This window comes from Typopeltis vanoorti, chromosome 11, assembly GCF_054136105.1.
Source record: "Typopeltis vanoorti isolate ZY-2024b chromosome 11, IOZ_Tvanoo_1.0, whole genome shotgun sequence".
NCBI lineage: Eukaryota > Metazoa > Arthropoda > Arachnida > Uropygi > Thelyphonidae > Typopeltis > Typopeltis vanoorti.
Window position 1 is genome coordinate 115,150,889 of NC_143559.1, and position 25,582 is coordinate 115,176,470.

General features: G+C 33.9%; 1 protein-coding gene across 1 annotated transcript in view; it reads left to right on the forward strand.

Annotated features, from left to right (window-relative positions):
• The window catches only part of LOC150101966 (potassium channel subfamily K member 18-like), an 82,511-nt gene that overhangs the window by 44,252 nt on the left and 12,677 nt on the right, over positions 1–25,582 (forward strand). The window lies entirely within an intron of this gene.

A 25,582-nucleotide genomic window follows, 5' to 3' on the forward strand; every position in this document is an offset into this window, starting at 1 on the left:
CCCCACCTCCCCTATTAAAATCCATCTATTGCGACTTATTAAAAAAAAAAAAAAAAAAAAAAAAAATCAACAGGTACTATTTCAGAAATTGTCGTATTTGTTCCTAAAATATGTCCAAATTTATTTATGTTATATACAGTAATTATGTATTTTTTTAAGAAAAAATCTGCTATCTAGCATATAATTATAAAATAATTTTAATAATGTTTGCATATGCTGCCATCTCATGACAAAAAATTAACGTTCTCGTAATTAATGCTTACGTCATGTTACTATGGCGACAGGAGAGTTAAAGAGATCAAAGTTTGAATACGGAGATATAATTTGCATAAAGACAAACATACAAGTATTGATTCCTATTCTGGGCATTAAGATTTAGACATATCGCAAATCTTATGTCAAATTAACAAATAAAAAAAAAAAAAAAAAAAAACACCATGAGTTCGAAACAAAAACCAGTCTTCAGACTGAAATACTAGCGATGTTTTCACTCCTTCTAGACTCAGGAGACTAAAAAAAAAAAAAATGTAATAATTTCATTCGAATATATAAAACAGTCTACGATATTGTGCAAAGCATTTGTACTTAGAAAAATGCCATTTTTTTAAAAAAAATAATCATCCTACTCGAATTATCAATGAGAGCTAAATCTTTTAAAACTCCCATTAATTAGTCGATCAAGTGGACAAAATTTTTAGATAATCGTTTGAAATATAAATAAAACAATACTTGTAAAAAAAAAAAAAGCAATTTAATGAATTGTTATAACTTAAATAGTAGACTTGACACGTCAGAGACAGAGAACGCATTTAATATACAAACAAATAAGCAAATTAAATAAAAAGTGAAGAATGTCAGTGTATAAAAATTAATAAATCAATTCTGTAATGTGTTTCATCTTCCCCTACACAAAACAGAGTTGCCGGCACACTGTTTTAGTACATTTTTTTCCCTTTCGAAACAGACAGGAAATAGAACTCCGCCTTTCATCATTACCACAGTTGAGTACATTTCACCGGAAGTTGGAAATTCAGACGAAAGCCGATGTTTCTAATTCTAAATAGCATTTATTGGTATGTAACTGTATGTTTTACCATAGATTTTTTTTTTTTTTTTTTTAGGTGAGAGATTAAAATCTTCAGGTTATATATATATATATATATATATATATATATATATATTTTTTTTTTTTTTTTCCCCTTCCCTATACGATAACGCAGTCTACAACTATTATTTACGCAGTCCAACACTGCTCTTTAGTTACCACATATTATTTACGTATTTTCTTTGTATTTTTTTTTTCTGGCAATGGTATCGCTTGAGCGGCTGGAAGTTTACCCTAATTTCCTGCTCCATACATGTGTAAATAATATGTTATTTCTCAATAATTAAATAGATTCTCAAGGCTCGAACTTAGTTGTATTTTCGTCTCATTATTATGATGAAATATTTGGTTGCAAGATTTTTTGACTTCCGGTTGAAGGACAAATTAGAATGACAAACGTCTTCTTGCACTTGGAGAAGAAGTTCAGATTTCGAAAGGAATGTTTCTACGATTAGTGGCTGTTTCCTGAACCAACGGTTGGGGGAGGTAGCAATTACTAAGGAATTATTATAGAGCAAAATGGTTTCCTCTTGTCTTATTTGCCTAATCGTATTCTATGTTTGTAGATATGTGTGTTTACAGGATTTGAGGGAGAAAAAGCCCGAGTTTCTGGGAGCAAAAACCCTTCACCTCTGTAAGAGGCCGGCTAACTCACCTTTAGTCGAAAGAGACCAGTTAAAGATTCACGTCACTGACGAGAATCGAACCCAGGCCATTCCGACCAAAGGAGTCATCGAAACGAATTGATCTACAGAGGTTCAGCACTATAGGTGCTAAATAAAGGGCTAGTAGCTATTATGAGTCTTTATTTACCTTCAAGTCTTGCTAATCCCGCTTTCTACTCTTTTTGGCCAATAACTTTATGAGTAATTTGATAGCATAATAACATATAATAATGTTATATAATATTTTCGAAATATTAAGATTTTGTAATTTACCTATTATTGCTTTTAATTTACCTATTACTGCCGCATATGATTCCCTATCAATGACTTATTAGTTAGTATAGTCCGACCACATAAGTGGGAGCTCTCGTTGGCAGACTGCCAAGAAGAGTCAATTCATGTTGAAGGGGAGGAAGAAATAAGGCGATGAACGCATTGGTCACCAACAGGCGAAATCACATGCTTTATAGATAAAATTTTCCAACTGTTATACAAGTAAAATAGTTAACACTTTAAAAACTGCAATGATCATAAAAGAGAAGTTAATTTTCCGACGTGTAATAATAAACAACTCATCCCACAATACGGATTGATTACGCTATTATCGGAATGGATTCTCCTTCTGTTGACATGCGCAGAAGTGTCGAAGGGTATCTGTGGGCGTACTATAACTTTGATAAAAGACTACATCACCGAAAATAAACGACATGTAAAATTATCGTCTGATGGATGCACGTCAATCAGAAAATTATGCGAAATCTCGTCACTTCGCGTTGATAATAACCAACCAGGAATTCAAGGAGTCAGAAGGATCTGTATTAAGATATTGCTGACTTTAAACTCTTGGTTAGTTTCGCTTTTCGATTATTTATTTATTATTTAAAAAAATCTATATAGCACTGTTGATAAAGCAATTAAGGCTATAAGGGTAGTGCATTATACTGTTAATTGTGTGGGCCTTATGGATGGTTTTCATGTGTTGCAAAATGAAAAACCCAAGCTTTCAAAGTTAAAATATCGTGGCATGTCTATAAGAGACCGGATTTTTATCAGATGAAAATCCCTTATAAAGGTTATTTGCATCCTGGATGGGATTCAAATCAAGGTCTTTCGGGCCAAAGGGCATTGTCGTTACCGACTGAGCTATTTAGGTTTCTAGGAGATGCACAGTCTGGGTATCTATCGAAGGGTAGCTCCATTAAAGCCAATAATCAATTATGGCAAAGAAGAAATGTGACTACTGAGTACAACTTTGGATATCCGTGAGGTGGAGTGATGAATCGCGATATATCATATTTCTGATTGTATAGTATAGTGTACTGAAGCAGAGAAGAATATTTCAAGAGTTTGTAAGAAGAAGAAGTCTAAATGGCTGTCAGAAGATGCCACAAAACTGCTCAGGAAAGGAGGAAAATGAAGGCCGCAGGAAATTTGCAGAAAGTACGGCATTTGAATGCAGAGTTTCAACGACAAGCCAGAAGAGACAAGGAAAAATACTTTAACCAGGAATGCCAACAAATAGAAGACCATAATTAGAAAGAAAAAACAAGAGATCTTTTCAAAAACATCAGAGAACTAACAGGGAAGTTTAGTGCCAAGGTGACAATATTGAAAAGTAAACACAAAAGATATCTTACAGAAGCTGCAGACATCAAAGAAAGATGGAAAGAGTATACAGAAGCCCTTTACAGAAAGGACTCCCAAATTACTGAGAAATTTGAAGAGCAGGATTATACACAGGAACCAGTACCAGTGGAGAGTGAAGTGAGGTGGGCACTGCAACAGATATCCAGTAAGAAAGCAGAAGGAGGAGATGGAATACCCATTGAGCTGCTCAAAGTCCTGGTAGAAGAGGCAGTTAAAATTTTAACAGCTCTATGTCAGCAAATTTGGATCATGGCCTAGGGAATGGAAACTACATGGCCTAGGGAATGGAAAAAAACAGTTTATATACCTTTATTGAAGAAAGGCGATGCAAGAGAGTGCGAAAATTACAGAACTATGGCATTGATTTCCCATGCAAGTAAAGTCTTACTTAAGATCATTCAGAAAAGACTGGAAGCATTCATGAAGAGAGAAATTCCAGATGAACAGGCAGGAATTCGAAAAGGCAGAAGAACAAGATGTGAGATGGATAATATAAAGAGCACAGGAACATCGCAAGAATGTATACTTGTTTCCTTGACTATAGCAAGACTTTTGATTGTGTAGATCATGTGAAACTGTGGAATGTGTTAAGAACAATGGGAGTCCCAGAGTATTTCATTATCCTTCTAAGGAATCTTTATTATGAACAAGACGCTACTGTCCGAACCAGATCTTCGAGAAACTGAGTATTTCAGAATAGGTAAAGAGGTGCGACAAGGATGTATTTTATCTCCATACCTGTTTAACTTGTACAACCAATACATTTTAAGAATGGCAGAGCTGGAGGAGTCTTCAGTTGGAATTAAAATTGGTGGAAAAAATATTAATAATTTGAGGTATGCAGATGATACCGCTCTGTTAGCAGAATGTAAAGAAGATTTGAAGGAACTTATGAAAGTTAAAGAAGAAAGTGCTAAATATGGTCTTAAACTTAACATCAAAAAGATAAAAGTTATGGCAACATGTGAACTTAATGATTTTGAAGTAGATGGGGAGAAAATGGAAGTAGATAACAGTTTTGTGTTCCTAGGATGCCGAATTGATAAATATGGTTATTGTACCGAAGAAGTTAAAAGATTATTACTCGAAAAAAAGCAATGACAAATTTAAACAAGATCTTTATCTTTAAAGATATTAGCCTCACAACAAAAATCAGAATAATGAAAGCAATGGTATCTCCTTTTGTGCTGTATGGATGTGAAAGTTGAACCCTGAGAAAGAGTGAAAGAAGGAAGATAGATGCATTTGAATTATGGGTTTGGAGACGCTTACTAAGAATACCATGGATTGCAAAGCAAACCAATAAATCAGTGATAGACAGAATAAAGCCAGATTGCTCCCTTGAAGCTATGATCATCAAGCAAAAATGGTCATACTTCGGACATATTATGCGAGAAAATGACAGTCTGGAGAAGATGATGATGCGTTCTAAAGTTGATGGAAGCAGGAGAAGAGGAAGACCAATAATTAGATGGTGGATGGAGTTAAAGAAGCAACTGGAGTGTTGTTTCATAACACTCCAGTTGTTGTTTCAGAACCTCCAAGTTCTTTCAGAACTTGGAGGTTCTGAAAGACATGGTCAGGGACAGATCGGAATGGAGAGTGTATGTTCGTGGAGTCGCCAGGAGTCGGAAACGACTCAATGGATCATAACACACAGTCTAGGGTATGCATCCTTCCAATAGTTTCATATTAATCGTAAATTTTGGTAGCGGAGATGTAATGGCCTTTGACTGTTTCTTCTAGTATGGCCACACAGGTTTCGTGTAGTGCCCTGAAAGGACGAACTTCAACAGATATGTAACACCTCTAGATAATGATTCTATGTTGTGACAGTGCGAGACAGAGCCATGGCTCTGTCTTGCACTTTTTTAGGCTTAACTGCCTATCACGGCTTGGTAACTCGACTTTATTGGAAACCTGAGGCTCTAATTAATCCTATTTTCGTTGTCTTCTATCGGTCAACTGTATCTATTCTCAAGAGTCGGTATGTCAGTCAGTCTTGTGTAGTGAAAATTTTAAGTTTTCCGGTAGGGGAAACCCCATTCCGTATAACATTGGCTAACTGATTCTCAGTTGAAAAATTCCATATAAACAGCTTCTATATATATATATTGATCTTCATTCTCACTACTCATGTCGTGTTTTGATACGTTTATTTCCATTCAGAAGACTACGCATAATCACATCCATCCATTATAATAAAAATAACAAACGTAATAAAGAGTAATTTCAACAATAACACGATAACACATGTGTACTTGTTAAAAGTAATAACGTAGATGGTGGCATCTGAACTTTAAGCACAACGACTTAATAAATATGTAATCATTATAATTATATAATGGGAATATTTTGGTTTTGTCTTAATCGATTTTGTTTGCTGGATTATGAGGAAAATCATGGTTTCAACTTTCACCAATACTCTTGAGTTGAAAGTTTGGTTGAATCTTCGGTTGGAAAGATCTGGATTCGAATTCCGTCTAGGACATTTTATTATTTATTTATTTCGTATGGTGAATCAACGGCCGTGAGCCCCTTTTACGGGGAGGTACGGCATCACCTCAATTTCCCCCTATTTTTATCCGGGCTCGGGACCGGTGTAGCTGACAATTGAGACCTATGGCTGGAGGGATCGTCTTAGGTATTCCTGGCTGTATTCCGTGTGTGTTCACGGGGCCGGTTTGCCTGATTGCCGTATGAAAAACCCCAGATAAACTGGGGGGAGGGAACCCTGCTGTCCACGCTCGGCTAACTTGGCTATGGCTGAGGAAGGTCCTCACGTTTCCTACGTTAATCGAACCTAGGACACTCCTTCTCCAGGCATATGGTTGCGAAGCGCAAAGCCACCAGGCTAACCACGCAGACGTCTAAGACATGAAAAACTAGCATGAGAGCTTTTCGAAGACGACCAAGCCCTTAAGTACCATGATCTGGATAAAAAAAAAAAAAATAGCTACATGGGAACCCTAAGTTTATTTTTTAAAACGAGGAATTGATTGGTAACTATCATACAGATGATGATTTAGTGGATTTTTGAGTTATCTGTAATTGCTAGGTCCTTGCACAGAATTATAATCACACTTCTGCGTAGTGGTTAAGCAGAAATGGGTGTATGAAGATCTGAAGTTAACTTCTGGTTATTAATATAATTTTACACTTGATAAAGAAGTGCCGTGTTTTGCTGCAATCAGATTCACCGGATTCGTCTGTGCTTAGTATTAAAACACTTTTCGAAATAATATTTTGTATTACTTTAAATGATAGCATTCCCCTCTTATAAGTGACATGCTGCATCTCACTATATTTATTTCAAGTCATCAGGCGACTAAGATTTCTTCTTGTCGCTGTGCCAACAAAGTGCTATTCTCAGGCTTCCCTTCAAAATGGGAAGTGATGAGGATGCATCACTCATCCTTCTTATTATTCACTTGAGCCGATGCTGTGAGCGGACTCACTTCCCGTGTAAAGGTTTTCATTCTATGTCCAATTAGGAAATATAATAACGCTTATAAAATATTACCAAACTGGTGCTCTTTCCACAGAATGTATTGACCTTCAATTCTGAGCTCAAACGCTAATAATTGCAACTTACAGTTATGATTGATGCTCACCTAAATACATTTAAGAAAAATCAATCCATTTTGATCTGTATTATTATTTAGCTTTCACGCTTGAATCCTATTGACGTGTATTTGTAACACGAATATTGGATAAATATTATTTATGCAATTGATGAAAGAAATACAAATGAACTGGAATACTCAATGACCTGCTTAGTCAAGTGAATAATTGCTATGAACTTATCCATAGGCTGTGGGTTTCGATTATTTAGGCATGGATGTTTGTGAATGTCTTTGAATGGGAGATGGCTTAAAAAAAAAAAAAAATTCGTGTTTGATTTCTTCAGGAGAGTTTCGTATTACGCAAAATTCTTAGTTTGCACGTGGTACTAAATGTATACAACAAGTTTACGAACTTTCGTAGGTCGGTTTTTATCTAAAAATGTTAAAAGCAGAATTGTTAAAATAAAAACACACCCGTTTTTATTTCTTCTTCTTTTTCCTATATTTCTATAGGTCGCAAAAGTTCAACATCAATGAATTTAACTACGCCCTCTAAAGAAATTCAATCGAGTTTAAAAAATTCAGTTTCAGCAGGTGTTTTGCATATACGCTTCTAACCATAGCAACAACAACAACAACAAATAGTTTAGTTAATCGTTAATCTTGCTGGCTTCAGAAAAGCTAATGCTAGCTTCGAAGTCAGTGGATTATTCCGCCTCATCATCTTTTTACTGAGAATATTAGCATCTTACTCATTTTCATAAATATATAATTTCCGTTGCTTAGATCACATTACCCTATTATACATGTAATCTATATCCATATGTGTACTTGTATACAATGTGCACATGTATACATTGTAAATAGTATGTATAGAAATAAAGAATGAACTCTGAAAGAATAATAACCGCTAGACTTAAATTAAATAACAAATTTATTAACATCATAGGTATATGTACCCGATGAAGGGAAAAAAAATCTGAAACAGAATTCTATAAAATCTTCAAAATGTAATTCAGAACACAAATAAACAAGATTACTTAATCATTGCAGCCAATTTCAATGCTAGAATTGGATCAAATGCATTAAAAGATTTAATAGGTAATCAAGGAGAAAACACCATAAATAATAATGGAAGAGAACTCCGGGAATTTGTTTGTGGCCTATAAGTGTTTGCAAATCACTAACAGCTTCTTTAAACATTAATATATACATGGGAAGCCAGAAGATATAAAAGCGTCATTGACTATATAACTGTGGGTAAAAAACTAAAGAAGATGGTAAGAAATTGCAGAGTATACAGAGGAAGAAATATTGAATCAGACCATTAATTATTAATCAGTACTACTAAGATCCCTAACCAGAGAAATAGAAATAATAAAAGAACACAAAAAAACCAAAAAGCAGGAGCAATTCAAGATAGAACTGTTACAGCAAGATAGTATCAGAGAACTGCATCAAAGAAGACTTACAAATCATACAAAGAAAATAAATGAAGATGCACATATAAAAATGAATGGCAAAACATTAAACAAATGGTAAAACAAAAACTGAGATTCAAAACCTGGAACCCAGAAATAGAATCGTTAATAAGAAAGAAAAAATAAATGTACCTTAAATGATTAAACGATAGAACCATTGGAAATGGAATATAAAAGAATCAGAGCAATAATAAGAAGAGAAACCAAGCAAATCAGAAGACAAGACTGGGAAAAATTTGTATCAAGATTAGAGCATGACACAAATGGACTTCAACTAAAGGGCTATAAAATAATTTTAAAAAATGAATCAAGAAACAAAAGATAATCTATAATTAGAAGACCCCTCCCCAAAAGAATGGACCAATCACTACACCCAGCTTCTAAACAATAATAATCAAATTGAAATAAAGCAGGTAATAAGTTAGGAAACAAATGAAGAACCAATACAGTTAAATGATCTAAAGAAAATATTGTAAAACCTAAAAAATAGAAAAACTATGAGAGAAGATGGAATAAATTCAGAACTATACAAATACGGCTCTAAATCATTTCAGTTACGATTAATGAAATTCCTAAACAGAATGTGGGAAGACGGAAACATCCCACAAGAATGGAAGACACCAATAGTTATGAACATAATCAAAAAAGAAACGAAAGGATGGCGGAAAATACAGAGGAATATCTTTATTAAATACGTGCTATAAAATACATCTAGATATAATTAAAAGTAAATTAACACCATGGGCCGAGGAAGTTATTGGAGCAGAACAATGCGGCTTTAGGAAAGAAAGATCCTGCACAGATCCTGCATTTACACTCAAACAAATTATAGAAAAAGGAATAGAATTTAACCTGCCAACATACATGTCCTTCCTGGATTATGAGAAAGATTACGATCAAATTAACAGAAACGAATTAATTAATATACTGAGTGAATTGAAAGCTCCACTTCAAACCACCAAAGCAATAACAAATATAATGAAAGAAAGCTATATAAAAATTAAAATTAAGTATGAAACAACCGATAAAATTAAAACCAATAGAGGTTTCATTCAACGAAGTGGATTATCACCAATATGGAAAAAAATTCAAGAGAGTGGAGGAAAAACAAAATCATAGGAATTAAAATAGGAAATAAAATATTAACCAGCCTTTTGTATGCTGACGATCAAGTTATTTTTGCTGAAAATGAAGACCGATTACAGAAAAATCTAATACGTATTGAACAAAATAATAGAACAGCATAACAAAAAATCTCAATAAATAAAACGAAATCAATAGCATTTCAAGATAAAGAAATTAAAAGATGCAAACTACTCATCCACAACAAAGTAATAGAACAAGTGAACAAATTTAAATATTTGGGAAATTACATAAGCCCCAATGGAGAAATTGATATTGCATATAAAAAGCAAAAATTCCTAACAGTTATTGGAACTTTGAACAGAGACTTCAATAAACAGATGTCTAGAACAATCCAAATTAAACTCTGTAAAATAATAGCCAAACCAATTCTGAAATATGGCAGTGAAACATGGACTTCGGAAGAACGAGATATGGAAGCTGCAGAAATGAAGTTCCTAAGACCGCTCGCAGGCTATAAAAGAATAGACAAGATAAGAAATGAAGAAATAAGAAAACAATTATCCATTATTAACATAACAGAATTGCCTGGAAATATAAACCAAAGGAACACCGATCAAGAGGAAGACCCAAGAGGAGATGGGCAGAAGACTTTTTAAACCCTTGAAAACATTACAGGCAAACAATAAATTAATACAGGAAGCTAAGAAGGAGAAGATGTATGCAACAACATTAACATTTTTTGATTGGTAAAAAAATATTATTATTATCAAACCTTCATGGGGTCAAAAGGCTAATCATATTATTTATCAAAAATGAATGTACTCGGTAATTTGTATACTGAGTTTTTGTAGTAATAAAAATGAAATAATAATGCCCTTATTTGTATATATGTAAATGCGGTGTATAATAATAAATTATGATATCGACATGGAAAAAATTATGTATATTTAGATTAAAAATAAATAAATTAATGTACTCCACATTGACTCACAACCACCTCTGTCAACCCTTTCTACCTATTCATTACCCTTCAAGTAAAAAAATTAGTCTTAACGCCCTTGCTAATCACACTCTACACAATTTCCGCTGATGACCCCTTGTTCTCTCCCTTCTTGCCACGTATTGAAAAAAAAAAAAAAGTCGTAAGTGTCAATCCTATGAAATTTTGAATGCAAATGCAGCCTATAATCTTCACATAACCCAAATAGAAAACCATGAAAAACTCCATTGTAATAAATTCAATGGATTTTTTTCCCCCTCCAGACTAGGATGGAAGTGATATCGCTGTTTATTATTTCGATCAGCTATCAGTGTGTGACTTTGAAGATTTATTCGTGTCATGCGACGGAATATTCTGTATTTTCTCTTATTCATATCTTTTAAGTTTTTCAACAGTGTAATGATATGTTATTTCCTATGCCTTTGTCGGCTAGTTTTAGGTCGATGTGGTTCTTGATCTAGTTATATTATAGATTCTGTCAGTCTTCACGACTGACACTGATGCTTATAATGTGCATAAATCTAAACTAAATGCGTGTAGAGAATTGTATATACATATAACAATTTTTTTTCGAAATCCACTCTAGAACACAGGCAACCACAGTATTTTCCATTTGCCCCTCAGCCAGGAGAGCGAAATACTTGAGCTAAATTGAAATAAATGGAAGCACTGCAAGATTCTTCAATCTGTTTCGAAATCGAATGGCGAAATTATATTTATCCTTCGTACTTGGTTTTTAAATATGGTAATTTTCTGTGAATATCGCGTTGCCTTGAACCGTTTAATCCACAGAAGAACATATAAGATCGGCCAAGAGTACACAATCATCAGACTTCTTTCCTTAAACAGTAGTGACCTTTGTACATCTATTTCTTTTATATGAAGAAAGAGATTTTTAACTAAAGAAATGACCCGAACTGCCTTTTTTATTTATTTTTAATGAACAAAAAAGCAATACGATCAATAATTAAAGTGATTTGTGACCATTTTCCTAAATTCAGGAAATTTATTTTTATACAAACCAAGGAAATATTTATGCTTTAAATTAAAATAAGGTATACTAGAAATATAAATAAAATATATGTTTACCTCTATAAGAATTTTCGTGAAGTCGGCAAATTAAAATCAATAATAGTAATAATAACATTCAACTTGTAAAGTACTATTTACACGCCTCACAGCGACCTCTCTTAACAGTTTTGAGAAACGGCAAATAGCAGACGACAGTCGCCCTGCCTGCTGTTTGCAAACCTTTCCGAGGGTTAAGCGAGGACAGATAGCGACGATATTTCTAAGCTCTCTAGTAAAGAGTGTTTTGGGTCAGTGACGTTGAGTTACTTCACGTGCACGCCGTAGACGTACAACAGATGGCGGCTTGTCGGAAACTTAATGCTTACCTGTGATAAAGGAAGGACGTTCTGAAAATGTTTGCATGTACGCGATAGGAATAATGCTGCTTCTGGTAAGTTTAAGGCTTATGTTGTACTGTTTGTAACAGGAAATAAAATATGACTTATCAATTCTTTATGGAACAGGAATTTATCCAAGTTTTCTACTCTCAAAATTTGATGCTTTTTAAGAGTTTTGTATTTACACGCTTGTCTTACAGGAGTGTATGCATGCACTTCTCTTATCAAACCAGTATTTATTATGTGTTTATGATTTGATGAATTAAAACATTTAATTAATAGATTTGAAGGTTCTACTAGATAAGCTTTTTTTACACCAGTATTTAAAACATATTTGAATTTAACTCAATAAGCATTGCTGTAGCTTACTGTGAATTTTGTGTTTATAACACTTGGATTTTATTTACCATATAATTCAAATTTTCATTGTCACATATACAAAGATTTTCTGTGATATCTACTTCCTGTTATCCATGGAAAAGTTTGTTTTCCTCTATAACCCATTAAAGAATAGCTTAGTCTCCGAGTTTATGCATGCAAATGTCCTATTTATTTCTGCATACAAAATAATACCGGGAAGCGGAAGTATTTATCGTAAGTGTTTTGCAACTAATTTACGGTTACTTAGGCATAAATTATTTTTGTTATTGTAGTCTAAATTTAATAATGTTTTTCATTGGCTTAATCGTGGTATGGAAATTCACAGTACGAAGTGTAACTTGTTATTTAGATATCTTTTTCGATGTAATAATACCTGACAGATATCTAAATGTCAGTTTATTATTATTTTAAAGGTTCACCATGAATAATTGTAAAACCATATCACATTATTATCGCAGGTAGACTCAGGATTAGAGTTAAATAATCAGGAAACACTGCTTAAAAACCAAACATGATTTGATTTCATTTGATTAATAATATATATATACAGGGTGTTCGGGATAAATTTGACAGTTTCGTAAGGAAAAAGAAAATCTTCTTTGTATCTATTAAATTTAATGAATTGACAAAAAAACATTACAGGCAGAGTTAATTATAATACTATCAACAAGATTTACTCAAAATAACCACCATTAGCATCGATCACAGCTTCAATTCTGCTTCGGAACCTCGAACAAGCTGATGCTACAGTCTCCCTGGGAAGGGCCGCAAAAACTGTTTTAATTTTATCCATTAACTGGGCTTTTGTATTACTGGAAGTGCGATTGGTGTCTTTTTCAACTGCGCCCCATACAAAAGAATCCATGGGGTTAAGGTCTGGGGAGTTTGGAGGCCAAACATTTGGACTGGTGAAGTCGTAGAAATTTTCAGACAACCATTTTTGACTTTTCCCAGAGGTGTGGCAAGGGGCCGAATCCTGCTGCCATACATACGGCCTACCATTGCGTACCCTTGTTATCCAGGGCTTGACTACAGTTAGCAACTCCACGAACAAAGCCCGAATTCCAATGCCAGGGTTCTTCAACACCTGTTCCTGCAGATTTGCGAGGAATTCTGCTGTACGAACGCAATCAGATCGTCTGCTAGGGATCTTTCTTCTTGCTACATCCTCGTAGTCACCATTGCAAGTCTCTAGTTCATGCCTGATTGTTTTTACTGTATTCAGGGAGCATTGGGCAGCAGTCGTAATATCCTTATTTTGATGGCGGGCACAAATCATCATGATACAAGTTATTCTCTTCCATGATTCAGGTGGGTTCCAGCTATCCATCCTTTCTGACATCTTGTATATGAATGAAGAAGGGTCCAAACTTTTAAATGAAGAGAAGTGTGTGTTAATACATGTAACTTACGGAAAAATATAATTAATTATAAATATGTCAAATTTATCCCGAACACCCTGTATATATATATATATATATATATATATATATATATATATATATATATATATATATATATATATATATATATATATATAAAATATACATCATACACATACACACACACATAGAAAAATATTAAGCATTACAATTCTTCTTAATTTAACCAATAATATTTATTATTAATATATTATTAGTATATAAATAATGTTAGTATATTAATGTGCATTTGGTGATTCGGAGCTAATGTAATAGGCTGTGTTTCTTAGATTGTTTTAAAAGTATTCATTTTGAATATGAAAATAGTGAGAATATAATGAGATTCGATACTATCCGTAATTGAAACTAGAATGACATTTTGATCCATTTCATAATATCACAAAGCAAAAGTGAATTTAAATTTTAGTTATAGTAAATCATCATTTTCATATAAACGAAGGACAGTAGCAAATATTTCTTTTTTTCTTTTTTTTTCCTTTTTTTAATCTCGTTGGCGTTTGTAAATGAAAATACAGTAAAACCCCGAAGTTACGCGGTAGGTGGGTGGGACCAACAAAAAGCGCGTAAGCCGAATTCGCGTAACTCGGGGTATAATTTTGCATGGAATTTATATATACAAACATACAAAATATTAGTTAATCGGGACCAAAGGTTTACAAAAAACACCTATATTTTTTAAGAAATATAATCATTATTGTAGTTTTTCGTACATAAAAAAAAAAGAAAGTTATTTCGATGTCGATGGTTTCATAAAATCTAATAGATTCGTCTGACAGCATAATGTCTTTTTCTTGTCACGCAAAATTTCTTCATAGCAAGCTAATGATTTTTTATTCCTTGCCTTGTGTCTGCAATTCGTTCCTCGTTAGAATCTATGTCCTCCAAAATCTGTAAACCTTTCTTAATTAAGCTGAGACCTGTTAATTTTGCAATTGTCGTGTTCTTTTCTGGTAGAACTGGATTTGAGGTTTCGGTCTCTTCAGTAGCGCTTTGCTCACTTATCTTTATGAGCTCGTCGATTGTAAGCTCCTTGTTATGAGTCTAACAGCTCGCTGACATCTTCACTGTCGACTTCTAAATCTAATTGCCTGGCAAGGTTGATAACGTCTTCTATTGCCTCAGCAACTTGATCAGTTTCTGGCAACATTTCTGTTTCGCATTTAAAAAAGGATGGACAAAGTTTTTTCCAGACACCATTCAAGGTTTTTTGGGAAATTTCACCCCAAGAATCTCCGATAATTTACAGCATCTAAAACATTAAACTGTTTCCAAAACCCTTTAATAGACACTTGCTCATTTTGCCTCATAGCTTCATTCAGACTTGCTTCTTTTGGACGACATTATTATTTTTAAGAAATCGCGTAACTCTGGATTCACGTAAGTCGGGGTATTACTGTATTCACTTTTTTTTTTTTAAATTTATATCTCCATTTTTTTGAGTATGTACTTGGCCTGAAAGATTAGTTAAAAGAAGCCAAATAAGACTTTCCAAAACCTGCACTTTTTTTTTTTTTTTCCTGAGAGGAAGAAAGGGAAAGTTTAAATTTCTGAGATGGTGATGTTTTTTCTATTCATGCGGCTAAAATAATTTAATATATAGAGCCCTTTCTTCTCAGTAAACTTTCATAGGACTCATTAATTAAGACAGATGAAAATTCATAATTTTGACAGTGTTCTGAGACAGAATTTCTGGTTTTGAAACCGGATCCTAGTCAGATCTAACTCGCGAAAGCTAGCTGCTCGATTGCATTTTGCAAGAGCTTTTTCGTTTGTATCATGTTATAAAAAATCACGTTCAGATTGTCTGTTGTAGATCGCAGAGGTTTATTTTCATTGTGAATGTTTTGGAAATGTTAGATTGTCACATACATTTTCGTTATGTGAAAAACGACAAAGTTGATGTCAATACAACACTTTCATATCAAAGGCTACTTGCTATGTGAATATATTTTAATTACTCTATATCCAGGCACATGAATGTTTGCAATTATGTTAGTCAAAGCTAGTAAAAATTACCGTGACAAGATACCCATATACACGCAAAGTGTGATTCCTTTATATTGTTCATTCTAGTTATTTTTTTGGGTCGTTACACCGCAAAATTGCTTCCATGTAAACATTTTTAATTATATTTAATTTCTCTGACTGTTTAAATTAGCAATAATTTTAAAGCAGTTGTTTTCAAATCGCATTCTACTAAGCCTTTGGTATCCGTTAAGAGCTAACAATTTGTTTTAAAGAAGTCACGTAGTATCGGCTGATCTATATGCTTAGTATCTTCTAAAATGAACACATTTCGACAATATATTCATTCCTAGGCAATGTGAATACTTCACCTCATCTTCCCCTTAACGTGCTGGACTCAGCTAAGTAACTTACATTCATAGAAACCTGATCAATGCCATGATAGGACGATTAATCCTATCTACATTATCAATGGTGTAATTCTCTGGACAGTTTGTATTAAACCTTATAAATCCTATTTTATTATAAAGATTCTTCGTGTTGTGGATAGGATTCTTACTTTTTTCTAACCAGGGGGACATCGTTGTTACCGACTGAGCTAAGGAGGAACAGCGAGCACTTTACTATATTGAATATGAATTTTATAGTACGGATTCAGTAAATATCTATTTTGAGAATCTGAATATTGATTGGTAACGCCTCATCTCTGTCTCGTTGATCCTCTTTGTTGAAATGCCATGTATTTTATTTGCATTTTTGAACCACATGTAAACAAAAGAATGCTTTAACTGAGAAGCTGTATAGAGTAGTTTGAACTGTTTTGCACAATCATTTCATCAAGTAACTTATCAGCCAAAGAAAAGCTGTTTCCTTGGGTTGAGGTTGGAAACCGAAGAAAAGATTTGCTCGTGTAGGATTTTGTTGATTTGCGGAGTGTAATTTTCAGGAAATACACATGAAAGATTTTTTTTTTTTTTTGCAAAGAACGGACGTGGAAAGGGATAAATAAAAATTATAGTTCGGTGAGCTTGGGGTTGGACCGTGAATGAATGGTTAAACAAGATTAGAAGAAAGTTGCGGAACTACAAACGCCAGTTCAAATGAACAATTCCCATGGGAATACTATAGAAAAGGCGTACAAGAGAAAGTATTTATATGTGAAAAGAGCCGGAGAAAGTATTTATATGTGAAAAGAGCCGGAGAAAGTCTGTTAGAGTGGAGTCATTCTTTACCTGAATATGCACTTCTAAACAGAGTAACGCGTTTGAAGTTTCACTAGTGTAGAAATCTAACCGCACTCCATGGCTGTGCATATTTACTGTACGAAGTAAACAATTCAGTAAATAATACAAAGGGTGACTTAGCTCTGTTTATATAGAAGAAACTATTGTGATAGGTTATGCCAAGCAAGAGCGAAGGTTAACTCTATTTTACGATGTCACATTTGTTGTCATTCTGGAAATCAGAGTACTGTACTACCGAAGGCATCCGATTTGCCTGTTTTTCCTTATGGGCTGTGGGGATAAGCACTACATTGAAAGCTGCATCACCAATTAACTAGGGGTTTGCGCCATGAACGAAATTTTTACTTGGACTGGTAATAGAAGAGCACCATGGATATTTTAAACATTTTCCATTGCTGAATTGAAGCCCTAATCTTTCATATTTTCAAGCATTCGCGATGATCATTTCAAAAATATTTTCGTGCGATGTTCTGCGAGAATTTTGTAGCATAAAAATAATAAAATAAATATGGAAGATCCAGTTAATTACCTAAGCCCCATAATATTTCATAAATGCTATTACAGGGTCGCATAGTAGGATACGTGGTTTCTGTATAATCTTGAAACATTCAAAAAGAAAACAGGGAGTGAAATTACCCCCCCCCCCCCAACCATTCCAACTGTGAAGGAAATAACACCTTTAAATCGATTTTTTTCTTAAATATTTAAGAAAATATTCTGAAAATTTCCACTGCTTCTTTCAGAGATGATTATTTGCGCTGAAAGGTATCTGATCATATCGTAGTGTTAATGATGTTTACTACTAGCAAAGCAAAATACACGAGTATTGGCAAGTCATTCATTTTCAAAAAAAAAAGAGATTAATCATAATTTGCTGCGCCCGGAAGCATAAGCATGAAAAGAAACCTTGGGACTTGTGATGAAGCAGAAAAACACCACCTCTAAACTGCTGCCAGTAACGACGCTCTGAAACAAATAATTTCTTAGTAGTGACGGCTCCTCATGTTCTGTAGGGTATCCCCCCCCCCCTCCTTATTATGTTGCTGTGCTGTCACTCAGATAACCTTCAATAGAAGCCCGATGTTGTTATGATGTATTGGATAGGTACCAGTCTCCTATTGTGATTTTTGTTGTAGTTTAGCGATAACGATTCTTTTAACTGTGTTATCACAAGTTTCTGTATTAGCTATGCCTGTATTTTAGACTTGTTTATTTAATATTTCTGGTCATTATCACCTTTTTATCCTTCCTTTCAAGGGTTTCGACCTTGGAATATCCTGTTCCGCTTTTCATTCTAAATTCTGAACGACCTCTCTCTCTCTCTCTCTCTCTCTCTCTCTCTCAGAACAAGTATATTTATGCCTATTTTTTTCTTACTTGGTTCGATGTCTGCACTTCAGTTTTCAACGGATTTTTAATATGAATTATTATTTTTATTAGGAGCACGCACGAACGTATTTAGAGGTGGTGCATAAGGTCTTACATTGTCCCTAAAATTCTAAACTAACCCCAAAATATAAAGTTGTTATTACCTTAGAACACTCCACTGCTGGAAGTATTTACGAAAAATAAGTGTGCAGTTGTTTCCGGGAATCGCGCGCACACACGCACACTTTTTTATAATATTCAGGCATTTTCTATTTATGGACAATGGATACGTTTATGTATCCATTGTGCTGTGAATTAGTTAATTAACAATGGAGTCTCTTTACGAAAGAATCATATATACATTTCACTAATTAATCATGGGGTTTGCGCCAATCCGACTGAATGCAGAAGATGTCCGCCTTTTAATTCCCAAGTGGGAGTAATATATATATATATATATAATTTTTCTCGGTTTCTATATATATATATATATAGAAACCGAGAAAAAAGTGAAAACAAAGTTTATTACCTTGAAGAAGGCTGATACAAGCTGAAACTAGTTGTGCTAATAATAGCATTCTAGTCATTCAATTCAATTATATCAACCGAGTAAATCAATCTTCCTATATATTTATATAATATTACACACCAAACTTCATCGTTTTCTGGAATTCAAAATTCCGATACAAATCATAAATTTTAGTGAAAAGTAATCTGGACAAAGGTTATTTAAAAATAAAAACAGGCCAAGCAATATAAAAACCACTAAAACTGATGTACGGTAAGTACAGGATAGTGGTCTTCTCCTGTTGTACAAGTATGGAAAGCGAAAAGGTTCAATAGATTCTGACCTGGAAAAAATGATCTCACAAACAGATTGTATGTAGATGATCAAATCACATTTGCTAAATCAGAATACGATTCCCAAAGAAATATTTGAGCAAATGAGAGCAATTTGATATGATACTTTTAGAGAAAATAAAAAGATGTACGGTAATTCAGAGTAAAGGATTTAAATGCATTCAGTCCAGATAATGTAAGAAATTTGGAAAATAAAACAGCGGGCATTTCTAAGATTAATCACAATCGTCTGTCACCATTTTGGTAGTGATTATCTCAAAATGTATTTTTAAATTTGGCAGAAACGGGATATACAAGGTTTGATTTAAAAACAAAAAAATAGATATTAGACATGAATTGCAAATACATACAGAAGAATTTGCCAACTACAAGCGGGAAGAGCATACAGAGGAAAGACCTGGATTCGAATTCTCTTACCACGCGAAGAGTCTTTAATATCCTTCTTCCTCGGGATAATAAACTGTTTTAGGACAATAATGCTGCAGTTCATAGGGTCCACAGCACTAGCCTTCAAAGACATTCAGTGAATTTTTCATAGCTCATATGGATGATCTGACACTACCTTGGTATCTTCCAGAGCTAAACACAAGTGACTGCAGAAATTATGACCACAAATCATTACTGATATCTGCGCTCACTTTGTGGGGATTCAAAGAACCTTTATAAGGACTTTTCAATTAAAAAACGAGTTAGCCGGATTCTTTCGAATGCAGTAGGGTTTTACTTTCCGGAAACTTGGATTTTTCATCCAGCAAAGCAAATCTGCGGAAAACATTGGATTAAAAGACATAAGACCTGTTGTTGCTTCTGTCAGAATCCAAAAAAACCAATCTAGAAAACCCACATTGAGCTGAGCACTCAATTGAGTCTATAATTTCATTGTTAATTTTTCTTTTTTTTTTTTTAAGTTCGTTTCGCAACAGTTTAAAAACACTTATTCGATTCATTTTGTTCGTCCATTTGTGCACGTATAAGGACTCCGTCCTGGGATGGATTTAATGAAATTCGCGATTCCGAATCTTAACTGAAATATGAGGTTGTTTTAATTTTGATTTAAAATTTCACAAAGGATTCAAAATGATTCAAAAGTATATATGCTTCAAAGGATAGTAAATAAAGTGTCTTTATACTATATATCACGAACACTGTTCTATGTTTAACTATTAAAAAAAAAAATTTTTCAGTAAATTCTGCAACATTTATTGATTTGAACAAATGACCGAAATGATAGGCTTAATTGACAACTACGCAGCAGTATTTCATTAATTCTTATATATACTGTATATATATAAGAATACATCTTATGTTAATGACATAAACAATGTCATTAATGATAAACAATGATATACTTCGTACGTTGGACAGCGTATCATCACATCGGCATATTTAAGATTTCATAACCGTATGAGAGAATGGAAAAATCTCCCATTTCCGCTACTTATATTCCACAAAAAAAAAGAAAGAAAAAAGACGATGATAACACCGACATCAAAATGATGGAACTCACGTCACTTTATTAAGCCACATTCTCCGGATTTTATATGCCGATGTAATCAACATGTCCGAAACTTAAATAAATTATCATGTTTATCCATCTCTGAAACTGATGGTACATGCTCAATGTTCATCACGCCTTCAATTTTCATCTGTGGGTATTGCTACAAATATAGTTTTACCGCTATTGGCAATTACAAACTAGCTCCCTCTATGCAAAACCCAAATTCTCCCAGTCACAGATTATTGCTCCCATGTTTAGAATGGGAGCCTGTGTAGCTCAGTGGATGTGGCGTTTGCATACCACGGCGCTTGGCCGCACGAAGGAAGACTTGGTTTCGAGTCTAGTCGGCGACTAGAGGAAATTTTTCTAAGCCTTTTTTCGACCGGTTCCCGAGTTAGTCGATCTCTGGCACGGGAAAGCGGGTTTTTCCTCCCGGAAACTCGGGTTTTTCGTCCCGTAAACTCAAGAAAATCGACCGTAGAACCCACATTATTTCAGACATTAAATATATTGTGTTAGGGTTGGGACCACGAGATGGCGGCACATTTGAGCCGTCTCTCTTCACTGCGTACCGCTTAATTAGTGATAGCCTTGGGCCATCTATCTCCGATTGGTACCAGTGGAGAGTGAACTGCCCACTCAGTCTCCAAAAGTTAGATAGGGCTAAATGGCCTCGCCTACTCCCGTATACGGGAATAAAAAAAAAAAAAAAGGCGTTAGCTGATTTTTTTTTTCTTCTGATTTTGTTTAGAATGGAACACCAAAATCCTCTCTAAGATTGCTCGATTCTATCCAGAAGAGTCTGTCCGGCTAATTAATGATCTCTCTCTCTCTCTGTTATGCACCTCAATAATTCCTCTCACAGACTTTCAGTTTCTGTCTTGTGCCTCTTCTACAGATACGTTCATGGACAGTGCTTTGCTGAATTGACCACTATTATTCCTCCACTCTTCTCCGAAACCATTAAAACAAGAGCCATTGCTAACTAACACCCTTTTACAGTGCACCTTAAAACTCGCCGAACCAATTCCATTGCCTCGTCGTTTTTTATATATCTACTTCTGTCCTTTGAAACAGTCTCCCCCACTCTGCCTTCCCCAAAGATCGCAACCCTTCAGCTGTTCAAACAAAATGTGAAAAATTCTTCCTTTCTTCTATTCCAGTTGCCAACACACTGCACTAATGTGCTATAGGTCTTGTGGCCTTTCGCCTGTGAATCAGATATAAAAAAATTACGTAATATGCAATACGTCATAATTCCTTCTTTTAGCTCATTGTTTTGTGATGGCTTAGCAGAAAAAAAAACTCCTAGTAAAGTAACCACAAAACTACATTTATTATCTATTCTCCTTATTTTTTTCTATACACACTTGATTGGTTTATGTTTTATAGCTGTGTTCCGAAATTTTAAAACCGACTTGATTTCTTTTTCAAAGACTTATTTTCTTCATTTGTGATATTTTCTTTGACAAATATGCAAGGATCGGAGATAAGAGATAGTCACATCATTATGTAGCTAAATTATTACCATAGCAATGGAACAAAGTTGTTTTGGTTCATGTACTGCTCGTATAGCTTATTGTTATTTTTACTGATAAGTAATCTAGAATTTTGTGTTTCGAATGTTCAAACTTAAACCCAAAAGTGAGTTCTCGACGAACTTCCACAAAGATCTCAACCTGTGTTTTCTTGAGGCAGCTTTCAAAACTCTAGATCAGTTGGAAAAAAAGACCTTGTTGAATTTTAGTCACTGGCTAAAGGAAACTCTGACTTTTTTTTTTTTTCTTAGTCTGTTCATGATAAAATATCGTCCATTGGCGCAGGCAAGTAGGGTTTTATTTTCTCTCGGAAATTCGAGTTTTTAATATAATACTAATTTAAGGCTACGAACACAAGATGACGGCAGTTGAGCTGAGTTAAAAATTCACCTGTCGGTGACGATTTCTAAATATTAAGGCTTAAAAGTTCGTTTTCTCCCTTTATTGGACAGAAAAAAAACTGCATTGCAGGGTTTATTATTTTCTTTAACATTAAGTTTCATTACATTCCAACCTGAACAAGGGTTATCACTTTTGATCATTGCGAAAGGTCCCCCCCTCTTAAAATGGCTTGATATAATTCAAAATGGAAATACCGTGAAATATTTTATTTCAGAAGCCATTTCAAATGCCATAGACATTTAACTCCTTCTGGCCTGAACGCAGTTTATATACATTCAGATGGATAAAAACGAATCTAATAGATGGCTACGCATTTTGTGAAATGCGTCCAAAAAAGATAAAATATGATTTATTTTTATTTTTATAATGTATTTTTAATAACTTGTTACATTCACATCATCAACAATCATTTCAAATTATTTCTATATAAAGAAATTGTCTTGTAGCTTTGGTAAGTTTTTCAGTATTTTTTTATTTATGTATTGCTGAAAGGAAACTAAAAAAAAAAAGCCTTAAATAAATAAAAAAGGGGTTGCTTTTTGGGTATTGCATATTTCGCAACTCATATTTTCAAGAACCAAAGGTCCCAAATGAGTATTTTATTTATTTTTATAATTATTTAGAATAATTTTAAGGTTTACTTAGTTTCATTGGATAATGTTTATATCATCAATCGTGTTGTTTTCTCCCAGAAAAATAATTACTTTTTCCCTAGCGTTGTTCAACTTCAAATATTATAATTTGCATATTTTTGTTTGCACACTTTCTTTCCCCTCCACTTTTTAAACATTTGTTGCTCAGTACCATTCGCCTATTTGTTGTCGTTATATTGTGGGCTAAAGCGTGTCCCTCATTTCTAATTAAAACCGATAGGGAACCTGTAATTTGGCACCCTGTTGCTAACAACCACAGAGTAAAAGGAAAATTGTAATATAAACACAGCTTGTCTGTTTTTCCATATTGTTATACTTCCTGGTGTCTTTGTAATCATAAAGAGTTTTTTCCCAAATCACGAACTGTCGTATTTATTATAGTGAAATCACACACCCATACATGGTGAGAGAGATATTTAAATGATTAATGCATTTACACCTCACAACAGCGCACTTTTCTCCCACCTCCTGTGGCGCGAGGCCAAATAACAAAATCTATTTGTTGGAAGATGCATTCATATTCTAGTCAAAAATTACAATAGAGAGTTAATGAGTTAAAATCACTTATGGTATAGTTGTGGCTGTCTGTTATTTTCTTTATTTTTCTTGTTTAGCTAACTTATTTCCTGACAATCCAGTATTTAACGACATCTATCTTTTACTGGCAAGGTCAACAGTGGGCAGGTGATGTGTGTGTGTGATGATATCAAGGTCACGTAGTCCGTAACAATCTCTAATTTTTCTTTAACCGTTGCTTACCTAAAGGTGTTGTAAGGCATTCGGTGGAAACACCTGCTACTGTTCCACACACATCTTAGAGCTGGAAGCCAGCTGCTTTGTTTGGGACAAAGCGAGCTACGAGCAGTGAAAGCTGGACAAGTTCACTACTACTATCTTGAGTTAATTTCAGATTACTCCGTTGAGCTTTTGTGAAGAGATTACTGGTAAGAATTTAATTACTTTTTTATTTGCGTGTATTATACATGCGTGATGTTTTAGTAAATTAATCATATGGATTTGCTGCTTTAACTTCGTCGTATTTTAAGGGCTGCTTTAGTTGGGGATAGATGATGAAAGCGATGCTTCCAAACCGTATCCTCAATAGCAACTTCAAAAATTCTCAAAATAATTCTAAAATTTGTGTACTTATTTATCGGAATATGCTTGGTGTTCATTATACAATACCCCAGGGATCTGAAACTCGACAGCTTGTATCAAATTTGACAACAGTTTTGTGTAGCCACTGTCATTTCATTTTTTTCACTGTTAAATGATAAACTAGTTTGCCAGCGAACGAATGGACAGAATGCTCGTGGCTGACTGCATAAAATACCTTCGCTACCATTTTAATTATGGAAATATTAATGAATTTATTAACAGGCTAACATAGGCGATAATTTAATATCAACTTCTCTTTTATTTCGTCCGTAGTGATATGGTGCTAAAGAGACGTTAAGCAGCTGTTCTTATTTGATGTGTTAACCACAAGTAGAGTTACAGACATAAATAGTGCGAGTAAAGCCCGGAGATTTATTAAAAAATTAGACAAACCTTGACGTATTTAGCTGTCAATTAGCTAACAGCATCGTCACAAAAAAAAAAGCAGTAAAAACAAACAAACATTTAAAATGTTCGGATTTCGTATGTTCTCTATTGCTTCTATTTATTTCAGATGTTAGTATTATTGATAGATACTAAAAGTTACGTAATAATGAGAGTGTAAGGCTGTTTTTATATATTTTTGGGGTGGGGAAGGGTTATGTTATCCATCAATGAAATTATAGTGAAAATACTGAAACGAAATAGCCGCAGTTGTGGTTTTATTTCGTGCTAGATTAAACGTATGCGTTATTTTGTATCATCGTACTGATTTTAAAAAACTTTATTTGATGCTATAAATAATCAAACATATTTACAAAACAAATGAGTTTTGGGTTTCTCCAAATTCATTTTCAGTTTTCTTTCATTTACAACATGTCTTTTTCATCATTTTCTGATGGGCTATTTAATTCGCAAAGAAAAACTTAAGTGATACTCAGTTGGATGAAAGAAATTTTATCTATAAAACCGCGTTCTGATTGATAATGAGTGATCTTCAAAAATTTTTTTTTAAAAATTACTTCATTTTTAAATAAAGAAATACATTTTCTTTTTAATTTTCAAGTCCGATTTTAAAGTCTTTTTAAATTAAAAATCATTTTTTAAAACAATTAAAATTTAAATTAGTATACAGACCGAGAAACTTTTTTCCTTTCATTCCAATTTCATTTT